Source organism: Gopherus evgoodei, chromosome 1 (assembly GCF_007399415.2).
Source record: "Gopherus evgoodei ecotype Sinaloan lineage chromosome 1, rGopEvg1_v1.p, whole genome shotgun sequence".
Classification (NCBI taxonomy): domain Eukaryota; kingdom Metazoa; phylum Chordata; order Testudines; family Testudinidae; genus Gopherus; species Gopherus evgoodei.
In genome coordinates this window covers 34,773,924-34,787,324 of record NC_044322.1, presented here as the reverse complement: position 1 = coordinate 34,787,324, position 13,401 = coordinate 34,773,924, and the positions used below count along the sequence as shown (strand labels likewise).

Sequence of the window (13,401 nt, the reverse complement as noted above, 5' to 3'; positions counted from 1 at the left end):
CAATCGCCATCCCTACTTGAGGATTAGTCTGAGGCTCTCCTCCATACCTCATGAGTGATAGAAAAGGAGTTAGAGCCTGAGCATTCCTTTTCTTCCCCCCACACCACAAAATCTCAGAATGTGTGAAGCAGCATCCTAGCCCCTTTAGCATGTGTGTGTTCATATGTGGCAAAGAAAGGGGTAGGAGGACAGAGCAGTGTGACCTTGAAACAGTTGTGTTTTTAACCTCTGTGTTTGCTTTCTGAACCTTCCCTTTCTCCAAGAGGGATGATGTCCTACCTCTTTTTATGATGGGCAACGCTAACCAGACCATGAGGTTAAAGTCCTCACTGGTCCTGTGGGTGCTGGCTGAGGCTGGTGCACATTGGAGATAAGGAGATGGCTGGAGTATAGTGTCAGAATCCTCACTCACTTTTTAATCAAAAATATGTAACCTTCCTGCCTTGGTCCAGGGCAGTGATTTTTAACAGGAAAAATCTGTGTCAAATGACTGTCTTCCCTCCCCTTACCCAAAGTAAGTTATGTATAATTAGGGCTCCGTGTCTGTCACACGACCTCCATGATTTCTGCAGCAGCCAGTGTGGCTAACCCCAGGGCTGCCGAAGCAGCTGGCTCTGGGGCCAGCTGCTTAGGTGGCCTCAGGGACAGCCACACCAGCTGCTGCTCGGGCAGACCCCTGCAGCTGGTGCTGCTGGCCCCAGGTGCCCCCACTTTCCCCTAAGCTTTACTCACAGTTATTTTTAGGAAAAGTCATGGACAGGTCACGGGCAGTGAATTTTTATTTATTGCCCGTGACTTGTCCATGACTTTTACTAAAAATACCTGTGATTAAATTGTAGCCTTATTTATCATTCTTCTCTCATCTGTCTATGCTGTCTGTGTAATATGTTTTCTAAAGAAATTATTGGCCTGCCAATTGTCCCCTGGGTTAGGAAGTGTTAAAATTCTATTCTTCCCCTATGCCCTTAAATCTCACTTTCCCTTCTAATCTTCCATCAATTGTCTTGCACAAAGCTTACTCGGGATAGTAACCCAGCCGTATTTATATAGTATTTGAATTACTCTTTTCCGGTATGGTTACTTGCATGAGTTTCAGTTTAGTGACTAGGAAGAAATTATTTTCTCTGTTTCAAAACATATTTCATGTTGAACAGAGTCACATGATCATGGCTCTAATTCAGCAAATACTTATGCACGTGCATGACTTTCATGATACTACCCAGGTGAATAAAGTACCATTGGGCCTATGCCTTTTTTAAGGCAGTGACTTCAAATAGAAGATAGTGTGAAGTAAAGCTACAGCTTCCTATGAGAAACTACTCAAGCATGATTGTTAACAATGCATAAAATATGGTGGAATGAGAAAAATACTAAAATAAGGATATGAAAATGTATTCTGTTGAGACCACAATTTTACACTTTTTCTAGAAGCCAAAAGAATTTGTGTTCATGTGTTTGCATGTGGTCAACAGAATAGCTGTGTCCTACAAAGACTTTCAGGCCTAACTTTATACTGAAATCAATGGGACTACTCACAAAGTGTTAACCGCAAAAGTACTTGGGGACCTACATGGCAGAGTTAGTATCTGCTAGTTCCCAGTTCTGGCTCCACTTCGATCCTCAAAACTCCTGATGAATCCTGTCAGCCCCTAAACTCACTCATGGCCTAAGTTTTCAGAGTAAAAGTTCCCTCGGAGCCTGCGTTTGAGCCTCTAAGCATGCACGCTGCTGCCTCCCTTTAGGTATTCAGATGCCTATCTCCTGCCTAAGCCCCAGAGTGATCCACAAACCAGGAGAAGACAGGCATTCTGGATCCTAACTTCTATGCAGAGCCCAATGTGATAGGTGTGCTCTCTACCAGAGGGGGAGAAAAGATTTGAATAAGCGTCTTCCACCTCTCATGAAGGTGCTCTCATCACAGAGCTATGGGCTAGTCTACTGTGGAGCTTCGTTTGTTACCTGCACACTCTAGGGCACCCCATCTTTACCCTTCCATGAGTTCAAGGCATAACCCAGTTAATGTAGGCACTCCCACCCTTTCCTAGTTCCTAGGGCTCTGGGTGAAGGCACCTACCCATCAACAGTTCTTAGGGGTTAGGGCCACCCATACTCAGTTCCTAGGGCTCAGACTGTAACCTGGGTAATTAAAGTACCCACACTTACCTGGTTAGGGCTCAGAGTGTAATCTTCTGCGGGTTTGCACCTCAGGGCCTTTTACCAGTGAAAAAGCCTTACACAGTAATATCCTTAACCTTTATCTATTAACAGTTACCAAAACAGAATACACACACTAAGCATATAATGCTCACCACTCCCAATAAGGCAGATGAACTTTTCCCGGTGGCCAGTTAGGATCAGGTCATCTGGGGCACCAGCTTCTGCACGATATAGTTGGCAGGGCATTGAGGTCTGGCAGCTCTGATCTTGGGCTGTGTCCTGGAGTTAGGTTCCAAAGAACTTCCTTTTGGACCCCAGTCTATATAGTTAAACTTGAATCTTGCTTAGCTATACCTTAATCAATCATTTTAAACTAAAGTACTACAAAACAGTATTTTTCACCAATCGTAGCCCATTACAAAAAAATTCTTTAACCAATCATACCCCACTACCTTTGTTGATTTAAATCTTGCAAAATGAGTTATGCAACAGACAGAAACAATTAAAGAATCAGACACAGACCATACAGATAAAGAGTAGAGATGTGGGGACCATATAGGCAAAACAACAGAAGTATAGATTGCACAATCATAACTGTTGATAAGAGAGGAGTAATTGAATGTGAGTCTCTGATATACTTGGAGACTGCTCTAACCACTGGGCTAAAAGTTATAAAATGGGCATCACACCTGGCTGTTTTGTGTGGAGTACGGCAGGTGCCTAACTCATTTCCACAAGAAATGCTATACCTGTTGAAGTCTAGGAGGCAGGCAGGCGCAAGCCCACCTGTGTCTGAATGACCCTCTCCAGCCTAAGAAGAGGAGCTACTGAACCTGGGATTACAGGGGACAATGAAAAAACAACAAGGTCAGAAGTGAGGGTCACACGAACAAAATCAGGGATCTGGAAGGGGATACTAGGCAGAGAAACTTGGACAGCACCCACTGCTCCTTAAAGGTGTCTAGGGAACCAGTGGACAAGAAATGCTGCAGGTGCCTAAACTGTCTGTCTCCTGGTGGTAGGAGCCTGTTCATGGATTGCTAAACCAAGTTAGGGTCTCCTTGTAGCCTGGACTTTTGCCCCTATCTCAGAGACAGAGTGCTCAGCCCAAACCTCTGTTTGGCATCTCCCATGTATTAGTGCAGGTGGCTCCCTGCTAGTGTGCTAGATTTTGTAGATCGCATTCTTAGTCACCTATCTCTCCTGTTCGTTGTATAGGGAGCCTAGGGTTTTGTGGATTGCAGTGTTGTTCCTGTGATTTTCTAGGCACCTAAATGTTAGGCCCTATAACTCTTAGCTTTGCAACACCTAAGACTTTGTGGATTCCACCCAAAGTGCTTAAAGACCTGAGTCTTTGTAAGAGCAGGGTCTAAGAGTGTTAGCAATGCCCCTCCTGTACAACCCAAAGGGAACTGTGGCTTCATCTTCCACAGGCACCAACTTTCTCATTTCCCTGGGATGCTTGACCCCTACTCCACCCCTTCCCCCAATGCCCCTCCTCCACCCCTTTCTGCCCCTACTCCACTTCTTCCCACCCTGTTCCGCCCCCCACCCACAAGCATGCCCTGCCCTTGCTCCACTCCCTCTCCCCAGCACCTCCACTGAACAGCTGATCCACCATGCCTGGGAGGCAATGGGAGGGAGGGGAAGGAACTGATTGGCAGGGCCCACTGGCAGGTGGGAGCTGGTTGGCGGAGCACCTATGAAGTCGGCACCTATGCCACCCTCTTCTTGAAGTCCCTGCCTTAGAGGCAACAGCCTTATGTGACTGAATCAGTAACTCAAGTTGAGACTCTGCAGAGCCCCATTCCCTTCAAAGTGTGTGCATGGGGGGGAGGGTCTGCCTGCACAGAGTAAGTGCAGAGCAGGCATGGGCTCCTAAGGAGTAATCCAAAAAAATAAACAGATGCTTGTAACAACCTTTCCTATGACAAAGTGCTACCAAATGGAGCACTCTAAAAGACTTCGCTCATGAAACAGGTTTGTCAAGGTACACCTATGAGAGAGGAAAAATAAGATCTTTTACTGGACTAATCTGTTGGGGAAAGACATGCTTTCAAACTACACCAAGTTCTTCTTCAGGGCCCAGTAGCTTGAAAGCTTTGTCTCTAACCAACAGAAGTTGGTCCAAGCAGAGATATTACCTCCCTGACTTGTCTCTCTAACATCCGGGTCTAAACACAGCTCCTGGGAACCACCTATGCAGCCAGCTATGTATGACACAGGCAGGGGGGCAGGAACAATTGGTATAGTGGGGGTGCTCAGAACCATTCAACCGAAGGGTGAACCCTGTATATAAGGGAAACCACTTCAAGCCAGGGGGTGTGCCAGGACCCCCTAGCACCTCTGGACACATAGGCATTAGACATGTGAAAAATTAGTCTTACATCAGCTATGTAAGCCGCATCCACACATGCCAAGAGCCTGCTGGATAAACAAGGCGAGAGGAATGAGGGCTCACACGGGCTAGTCACAGCAAGGGCATCACACGACACCTCTTGCCCTCTCCCCAACATTACTTCTCACAGGGGCTAGCCCCCCCTCCGCCGCTGTGTACTTGCACGCCGGGTCTCCTCGTGCTCCCCACCTCTCCCCTACGCAACACACACACGTACTCCCGCGAAACCTCCTTTCACACCGAGGCTCCGCTCGCTCTCAGCCCCCCGCGGCGAAGAGTTGAGGGCAGCGACTTCGCTGTGACTAGTGCGCATGCTCCATTACAACGCGGAGGAAAATCTAAACGGCGGCCGCCGCCGCCATATTGAATAGCTGTCAGCGGCGCGTTGCGCGTCTCCTGTCTCGACCCACCAGCGAACAGCCCAGGGCGGCCCCCAGCGCCTGCTGCCCGGCCGCGGAGGGGCCTGCGCGGGGGCCCGGCCACAGCCGACCACCGAGAGCGCGTCGGAGACCCGGCGGGACCGAGTCCCCTGGCAGAGGCCCCCGCCGGGGAGCGGAGCCGCCGGTGAGGGGGACGCAGGGAAGAACTGGGGAGGGGGCTGGTGTCCGCGCAGTGCCCGACCGGCCGCTTACCAGGCCGCATTCGGCCCGCCCCCGCCTCCGCTGCTTCCCGCCAGGCCGGGGCCGAGGGGGGCAGGGGTCTCGGGAGCTGTCAGAGCCCGTTATCAGATTACCGGGGGCTGCCTGCCTGGTCCCTCCTCCTCTTCCCCGGGGCGGTCTGGCTCGTGCTCCCCTCGGGGCTGTGTGTGTCCCCCCCCCCACGCTGCTTTGGGCCCGGGACTCTATGTGCTCCCCCCCGTGGCCCCTCGGGGCTGCCTGTGTCCCCCAGGGCTGCCCCCCTCCGTAACTCCTTCCCTAGAGCCCCGTGTCCCCCGCAGCGCTTGTCTCTCCCCCAGGGCTGTGTCCCTCCCTGCCACCGCCAGGCTGCTTGCCCCCCTCTCCCGGTGCTGTCCCGTCACCCCGCGCTCCTCTCGGCCCCCTTCTACACTGGGTGGTCCTCCCACAGCCTCCTCTCTGCCCGCCCCCTTCGGAGACTGCAGGAGGTTATGGGGAGGAGGAGTTCGGGGGCCTGGGGGGATCAAGCCGCTGCAGGATGGGATGGGAATTGATGCTTTTCTTCCGCTCGCTCTGTCTCGTCCGCTAGCATCTAATCTTGGTTCTCGGTGCCCGGAGCCGGCGTAGCGGCGCATAATCCCGACTCGCTCGAAGCCCTGAATTGCGGGGAGGGGGTTGAGCGAAAGTGCAACTCGAAAAGGCCCCTCGGCTACTTGTTGCAATGAGGATGATACTTTGTAACACATTCCTCACGTCAGAAACAAAACACCCATCCACCCCTGTGCAGCACAGGAGCAGGAGGCGGCCCGGCGCCGTACCAGCCCGACGAGGAGTGCAGAGACGTTTTGCCGGCGCGTCAGGTTCAGCTACATTCCCCCACTGCCTCCAGGGTTTTTTGAGAGTTGAGGGGAAGCTCTGAATTTGTAAATCGCTCCAGCTTGAAACTAGAGCTCACTCCTCAGTTTTAAAATAAAAGTTTAAAATGATGTAGTCCGTAAAGCAGTCTTGGGGAGAGTGTTGGTCCTTTGCAAAAGGCAAGGTACAGCATGTAAAATTCCACTGCTATGCAACCGCTTTTCACTAACAATATCTTAAGGCTTTTTAACTCTTGATGTTCTTGTAGAACATCAGCTTGGATCAATGAATGTACAAATATGGAAGGATAATAAGGACTTACTTCATAAACAAGTGCCATGAAGCATCTGTTGCTATTGTTTACAACAAATGTACATTTTAAAGCCTCAGTCTAAATACTGATCTACATAATGGTTGCAACAGCCCTGTGCCATTGTACATTATATTATGTTGGATAAATGTCTGATATAAATAATGCAAATTTTTGTTTTAATCCTTACCATTAAAAACTAGCTAAATCAAGGAAATTTAAAGCATGAAAATATATTTCTTAACTACATCATTCCCTTGCCCTTGTTTATTATCAGCTTGGATGTTTAAAAATAGCACTTTCTCAGTGCTAATGTAACTGATTACACTAATTTTATTTAATGAACTGTGAAGCTGCATTTGTCAAACTGTAGAGCATACTGATGGAGGATTTAATATTACTACTTACAGTACATGTTCGTTGACAGGCATGTGTTGGTCTGAATCAACAAGTGCAGGGTGGGGAGACAAGAAGTCCTGAGGTGTAGTACTGTGTAACTTCAGGCAAGTCCAGTTCACCTTGCTATGCCTCATTTTCTGTATTGATCAGTTGCAGGTATTTGCCTGCCTACCTGTGTCACAGGAATGCAGTACACGTATTCAAAGTGTTACATAAGTGCGGATCCACAAAGGGGACTTAGGCTCAGTCTTGTAATGTTCAACATATAGGTGCCATATTGTCTAATGGAATTCACAGCCCCACATTAGGTACACAGGCTCCCCTATACAATGGATGGGGCGAGGTGTCAAAGAGTGGAATCCACAAAAGTCAGCAAGCTGAGCAGGGAGCTACCTAAGTTAGCCAGTAGACAGTGCTAGGTCTAGGGAAGCCTTTTTCTGTCAACCTAGCTACCATCTCTTGGGGAGGTGGCTTACCTATGCAGACAGCCTAGGTAACGTAGCATTTTAAGTATAAACAAGCCCTAAGATTCAAAGGCATAAACTCTCTCTTGGAGTTAGGTGCTTAAGCCCTCTCTTGCAAAAAACAGGGTGGAGGTGCCCCCCCCCCTTACATTTTTAGCCTGACTGATAGAGCACTCACCTTGGATAGTCATTGGCATGGGCTTGAACTTGGGACTCCCACATTTCAGGTGAGTCCCCAAACCACTAGTTGATAGTTGTTCTCACTCTTTCCAGAGAGTGTTAATTTATAAGAAGTGGAACAATTTAAACAGGAGAGGTTAAGAGGGAACAGCTCCAGAATATCCTTTTAGAAGTTAGGGCTATCTCCTGAAAGGTGGAGACAAGGGTTTAAATTCCTGCTCCACATCTAGCAGAGGGAAGAATTGAATCTGGGATTCCCATGTCCTGAGTGAGTGCTCTAACCACTAGCCTAAAACTTACAAAGGGGGCACCAGCTCCACTTCTGGCATTTTGTACAGGGCATGATCTATCAGGAAGCCATTCAGCGTGTCTATCAGATCAGACCTCACAGGTGAGGTAGGCAGGGCATTGCATAGTTTGAGGATTCTGCTGGGATTTAGGTGTGCGTTAAATGCCTGGTTGCCTGGACTGAGGTGGTTGTGTGTATGCCCAGTGGCAGATTTTTAGGGGTCTGTAGGATTTTATTGGTTGATACTTAGGTGCTTATAGGGTAAAGCAGCAGTTGAGCAGGGACTTTTGGGATCTAAATTTTGGACTTGAGCACCTAAGTGTCAACTTTGGCGGATTCAGCCCTAAATGCCAAATGTTACCAGTGGTCCTTAAATAGTATGATTGGTGCTATAGAAATATGAAATAGAAAATATGCAGTGTAAGTGTGACAAATGTGGAGCTGAGATTTGCAGAATTGAGAACAGCCGGGTCTGGACTTAAGTTAGACCTGCTGCAATAATCATGGTTGATAAACAGAGGACTGCAGTCAAGGCCCAGTCTGAGAGTGGGAGAACTGTTTGATTCCACTCTGAGATAGAGATGACAGCTAGAGGCATAAGACAGACCTGAAGAGGTTACACTCCGAGAGACCAGAAGGAGGTCAGAAGTGCAGTCCACCCGGTAACTGTGACAGAAGCAGTATTTCTTTGGGAATGAAGTAAATGAGGTTTTTTCAGATATACAGTCTGGTGATGCCTAGACATTTTTAATGACATAATCTTTTACTATTATCCAAGATTTTTTGTTTGTGAGCAGGGATGGCATCATAAAATTATAGAATGTCAGGGTTGGAAGGGACCTCAGGAGATCATCTAGTCCAATCCCCTGCTCAAAGCAGGACCAATCCCCAACTAAATCATTCCAGACAGGGCTTTGTCAAGCCTGACCCTAAAAACTTCTAAGGAAGGAGATTCCACCACCTCCCTAGGTAACCCATTCCAGTGCTTCACTACCCTCCCAGTGAAAAAGTTTTTCCTAATATCCAACCTAAACCTCCTCCACTGCAACTTGAGACCATTACTCCTTGTTCTGTCATCTAACATCACTGAGAACAATCTAGAGCCATCCTCTTTTGAACCCTCTTTCAGGTAGCTGAAAGCAGCTCTCAAATCCCCCCTCATTCTTCTCTTCTGCAGACTAAACAATCCCAGGTCCCTCAGCCTCTCCTCATAAATCATATGCTCCAGCTCCCTAATAATTTTTGTTGCCCTCTGCTGGACTCTTTCCATTTTTTCCACATCCTTCTTGTAGTGTGGAGCCCAAAACTGGACACAGTACTCCAGATGAGGCTCACCAATGCCGAATAGAGGGGAATGATCACGTTCCTTAATCTACTGGCAATGCCCCTACTTATACAGCCCAAAATGCCGTTAACCTTCCTGGCAACAAGAGCACACTGTTGACTCATATCCAGCTTCTCGTCCACTGTAACCCCTAGGTCCTCTTCTGCAGAACTGCTGTCTAGCCATTCGGTTCCTAGTCTGTAGCAATATATGGGATTCTTCCATCCAGCATATGCTGATTGGGATGAGGAGAGTCTAGCCTAGAGGTCAAAGTGGTCGTCTAGTGGTTTGATCAGGCATTGGCAACCAAGGACTAGGGTCAGTAGTCAGAGGTCAAAGCCAAGGGCCAAACTGGAAGGCAGGAACTGGATACCAGAGCCAAGGGTTGAGCCTGGAGTCAGTAATCAGAAGCCAAAGCCAAGGTCCAAACCTGAGTGAGCAGGATAGCAGACAAGGAGGGATCCAAGGCAGTGTCAGGACAGCAGCAAGACTCGGTGGAAGGCAGGGGCAGCAGGAACAGTGTAACACAGGTGCAGGCACAGTGGTGCGCATGAGCATACAGCAGACAGTGAACTATTGCTGGTGGCTTAAGAGCTGTCTTGCTGCCGCTTACAGACAATTGGGTAGTGTGGTTAATCAGGCAGTCTGCTGCAGGCCAGCTGTACTGATGAGGCTTCCTGGAGATTAGTTCTGCTACAGGCCCTAGTTCCTGACAGTACCCATCCCTTGAGAGTGCCATCTAGAGACCTTGGGGCCTCAGGGTAAGCATGGTGAAAGATGCACAGGAGATCCAAGCTGTACTCATTCCAGTCATTTAGATATTGTAGTTTCAGATCTGACTAGAATCTGCCAAACCACATATTCTTCTTGGCCCTGAATATTTATCTGTGAATGGGTAACAGTATGGAGTGGGAAGGGATTCTTGTCTAATAGCTTTAGAAGAGAGACATGGAAGACCGGGTGAATTTTGAGGGAATCTGTTAGATGTACCTTGAATGTAACTTGGTTAATCTGTTTTGTGATCTGGGAAAGGCACTAGATACTTATGGTCCAGATTCATGGAGGAGCAAGTTGTTTGCAGATTCTGGGTGAACAGCCACACCTTATTCCCTGTCCTGACGCCAGGTTTTCGCTGGTGGGACCACTGGGCATACTTGTATGTAGATTGCTTTAGTACCTTCTAAATGCCTCTAGAGTTCTTGGTGTACCTGCTGTATATAGGCTGTGAGTTTGGTAACAGCAGGCATCCAGAGATTGCCTCCAAACATCGATGAGCATGAAGATGGAAGCCATAGTTAGCAAAGAAAGGTGGTTTCTTGGTGGATGTGTGTGTGGCATTTGTTTTAAGAAAACTCGCATGACAGATTAGGGACAGCCAATCATCTTGATGATAGTTTAGGAAGCAATGTAGGTACTGTTCAAGGATCTGATTGACCCACTCTGCCTGCCCAGGGGTGCTGAAGTGATACGTTGTTGTGGTTAGGGCATCTATACTTGGACAGTATAGAAATTCTCATCAGAAGTGGGAAATAAACTGGGATCCCCAGTTAGATACTATGCATGTAGGCAAGCCAGGGAGATGAAAGATGTAGCTCGCAAATGAGGGGGCTGTCTCCTGAGCAGAGGGAAGTGCCTGATATGAAACAAAATGCCTTATCTTGGTTCAGTGGTCAACCACAATTAGAATGGTATTGTGCCCTTGGGAGGGTGGTAATTCCATGATAAAGTCTATGGAAATTATGATGGCCCTTAACGGAGGTGGACTGCATAAGGGCAGTCTGAATCCCAGCAGTCTTGAATGGGGGTCTTGATCCAGGAGTAAAGATAACTGGAATATACACAGGACGCAGCAGAGATGTGTATGGTAGGCCCTGGAAACCAGGTCTTGGGTCTTTAGAATGGCTGATGTGGCTTGCTAGGGGAGCACTGTGGCTGAGTTGTAGGACTTAAAGCCAGGTGGCCCCTTTGGGCGCACAGATGCATTCCTCGTGGTATAGATTTCTGTCCTGCAACATGAAACCTATAGTGGTCTGGTCCTCTTTGGGATCTCAGGCTTGATGAGTTTGGATGGCAAAGGGATCTCTAGATAACTGAGGGTGGATGGAGGATAACAGATCATGGGCTATGATGCCAGAAATGAAGTTTGAGGGCTTGAGAATCATGGACGCAGTCTCCGCACAAGGTTTGTAGTATTCATTCTGTTGGGACTATGCTTCTGCTTTCCTTGTCCTTATTCCTGGTTGGTAAATGACCCCAAACTTGAATTTCTCGAGAAAAGGGATCAGTATGTCTGCTGCTGATTCAGGTTCTTGGCCATTTTTAGATATTGCAAGTTTTTATGATGTCGGAACTTGGAATGGAGCCTAGCACCTTCCAGAAGATGGTGCCATTCTGCGTAGGCTGCTTTGATATCCAGCAATTCTTTGTCGGGTTGTCATAGTTCATCTCAGCAGCAGAGAGTTTTCATAAGTAAAAAGCACACTGATGAATTCAATCATCCTGAGCATTAAGTTGGGCAAGAACTGTCCCTAGTGCAAACTTTGAAGTGTCTGCCTCCACTATAAATGGTCTGGAGAGGTCTGAGTGGACCAAGATGGGAGCTGTGACAAATTTCTGTTTCAGATTATCAAAGGCAACTTGTGCCTCTGAGGTCCATGAGAACCGTGAGCACAGAGAATCCTGCGATAAATCATCTATAAAAATCAGCAAATCCAAGAAGCATTGGATTCCGCAGACATCCTTGGTGCCACCAGATCTGTGGTGGTCATCACCTTGCAGAGGTCCATTGCCAGTCCCTTGGACATATCATCTCACCCAAGAAATTCAAGGTCAAACTCGCATTTCTCCGGCTTGGCATATAGATGATTCTGGAGTAGTCTTTCAAGAACACTACGTGCCTGCTCACCATGAAAAGCTGGGTCTTTGCGGAAAATCAGAATATCATCAAGGTTGATACTGACAGAATGGTCCAGCATATCTCAAAATATATTGTTCAGCACTCTTTGAACACTTTATGAAGCGTTGCATGACTAGATCTTCATGGTGGCTATGTCAAGTATGAAAGGTGGTCATCCACTTGTCTCCTTCATACATGCGCACTAGGTTATATGCCCTGCACAGATTTAATTATGTGAAAATGCTGTGCCTAGCCAGTGTAAGAGCTTGTTGATAATGGAGAGGAAGTAGCTGTTTCATATGGTCACCTTGTTCAGGGTCAGATAGTCAGTGCACGGCTGTAGAGAGCCATCCTGCTTCTTGACAAAAAAGATTGGTGCAGACATTGGGCGTGTGGATGAGTAAATGAAACCCTTCTGAAGATTCTCTTACATGTACAGGTGGAGAGCCTGAAATGTGGGTTCAGAGAGGGCACCTCTCCTTGTCAAATGCATCTGCAAAGTCTTGGTGTTTGTGGGTGATCTTGGCCATAGCAGGCAAAGCTGTGAGGACACTGAGTGTTGAGGTCTTCCAGTGGGTGACATGAACTGCAGAGAGTACTGGTCTGGTTCTTGACGCCTGAGACGCAGGATAGTTGACAGTACCAGTGAATGTGGGGGTCATGGGTGGTAAGCCAGGGTATACCAAGGATGATGGGAGTATGAGGGGCCTGGATTAATCCATACTGTAGGTTTTTCTAGTGCCCCTGGAGGATAACTGTTACTGCAGGTCTAGTGGGTTACTGGTCTCAAGGAAAAAAGAGGCCCATAAAAAGTCTTGACCAGATCTGGTGAGTCCTTGCGTATGATTGGAAACGCATAGATCTTAGGAAAGTTCAAGTCCATAAAGTTACTTGAGGCCCCTGGGTTGACTATGGCTTATAGATGAATCTCGGAGCTTACCAGTAATCAAATCAATACAGGTGTTTAGAGTTGCATTTGAAACTGACTTGGGGGTCCTCGTGTGCTCACTGTGGCCTGTGGAGAATGAGCAAGGGTGTAGTAAGAACAGGAACTGACACTGGTTCACAAACCCCCAACCCTTGTCATGATTTCCGTCAAATTTGTCAGGCAAAGGAATCTTTTTGGCTCCAGGAAGAGCTGGATAGGAGGGGCCAACAGAGAAACCTGCACCTGCAGGACCACGTTATGTGATTGAAGGATGGTTACTTGTACTTGCAGGTTTCTGGGTGGGATCTGCCAGTTCCACTGGGACCTTAGTAGGGTCCATGCTTACGCTGAGGACACCTGGCTCTTAAGTTTATGGGTTGCTCAATCTGTCAGACAACTGGGAGAAGAGTAATCTAGACTAGCGATTGTAGCAGGCATCAGGAATCAAGGACTAGGGCCAGAACTGGAGTCGGTAGTTGGAAGCAGGAACTGAGAATCAAACCAGAGGGCAGGAACTGCATACCAGAGCCGAGGGTTAAGCCAGAGTCAGAAGCCAAAGGTTGAACTGGAGGTCATAGCAGGAAAGG

General features: G+C 47.9%; 1 protein-coding gene across 1 annotated transcript in view; it reads left to right on the top strand.

Annotated features, from left to right (window-relative positions):
- Positions 1 to 5,030: 5,030 nt before the first annotated feature.
- RDX (radixin) overlaps positions 5,031 to 13,401 on the top strand; it is a 95,398-nt gene continuing 87,027 nt past the window's right edge. Inside the window, exon 1 of the mRNA XM_030561241.1 lies at positions 5,031 to 5,119. The gene's annotated coding sequence lies outside the window, so the exon portion shown is untranslated. The remainder of the gene's footprint in view (positions 5,120 to 13,401) is intronic.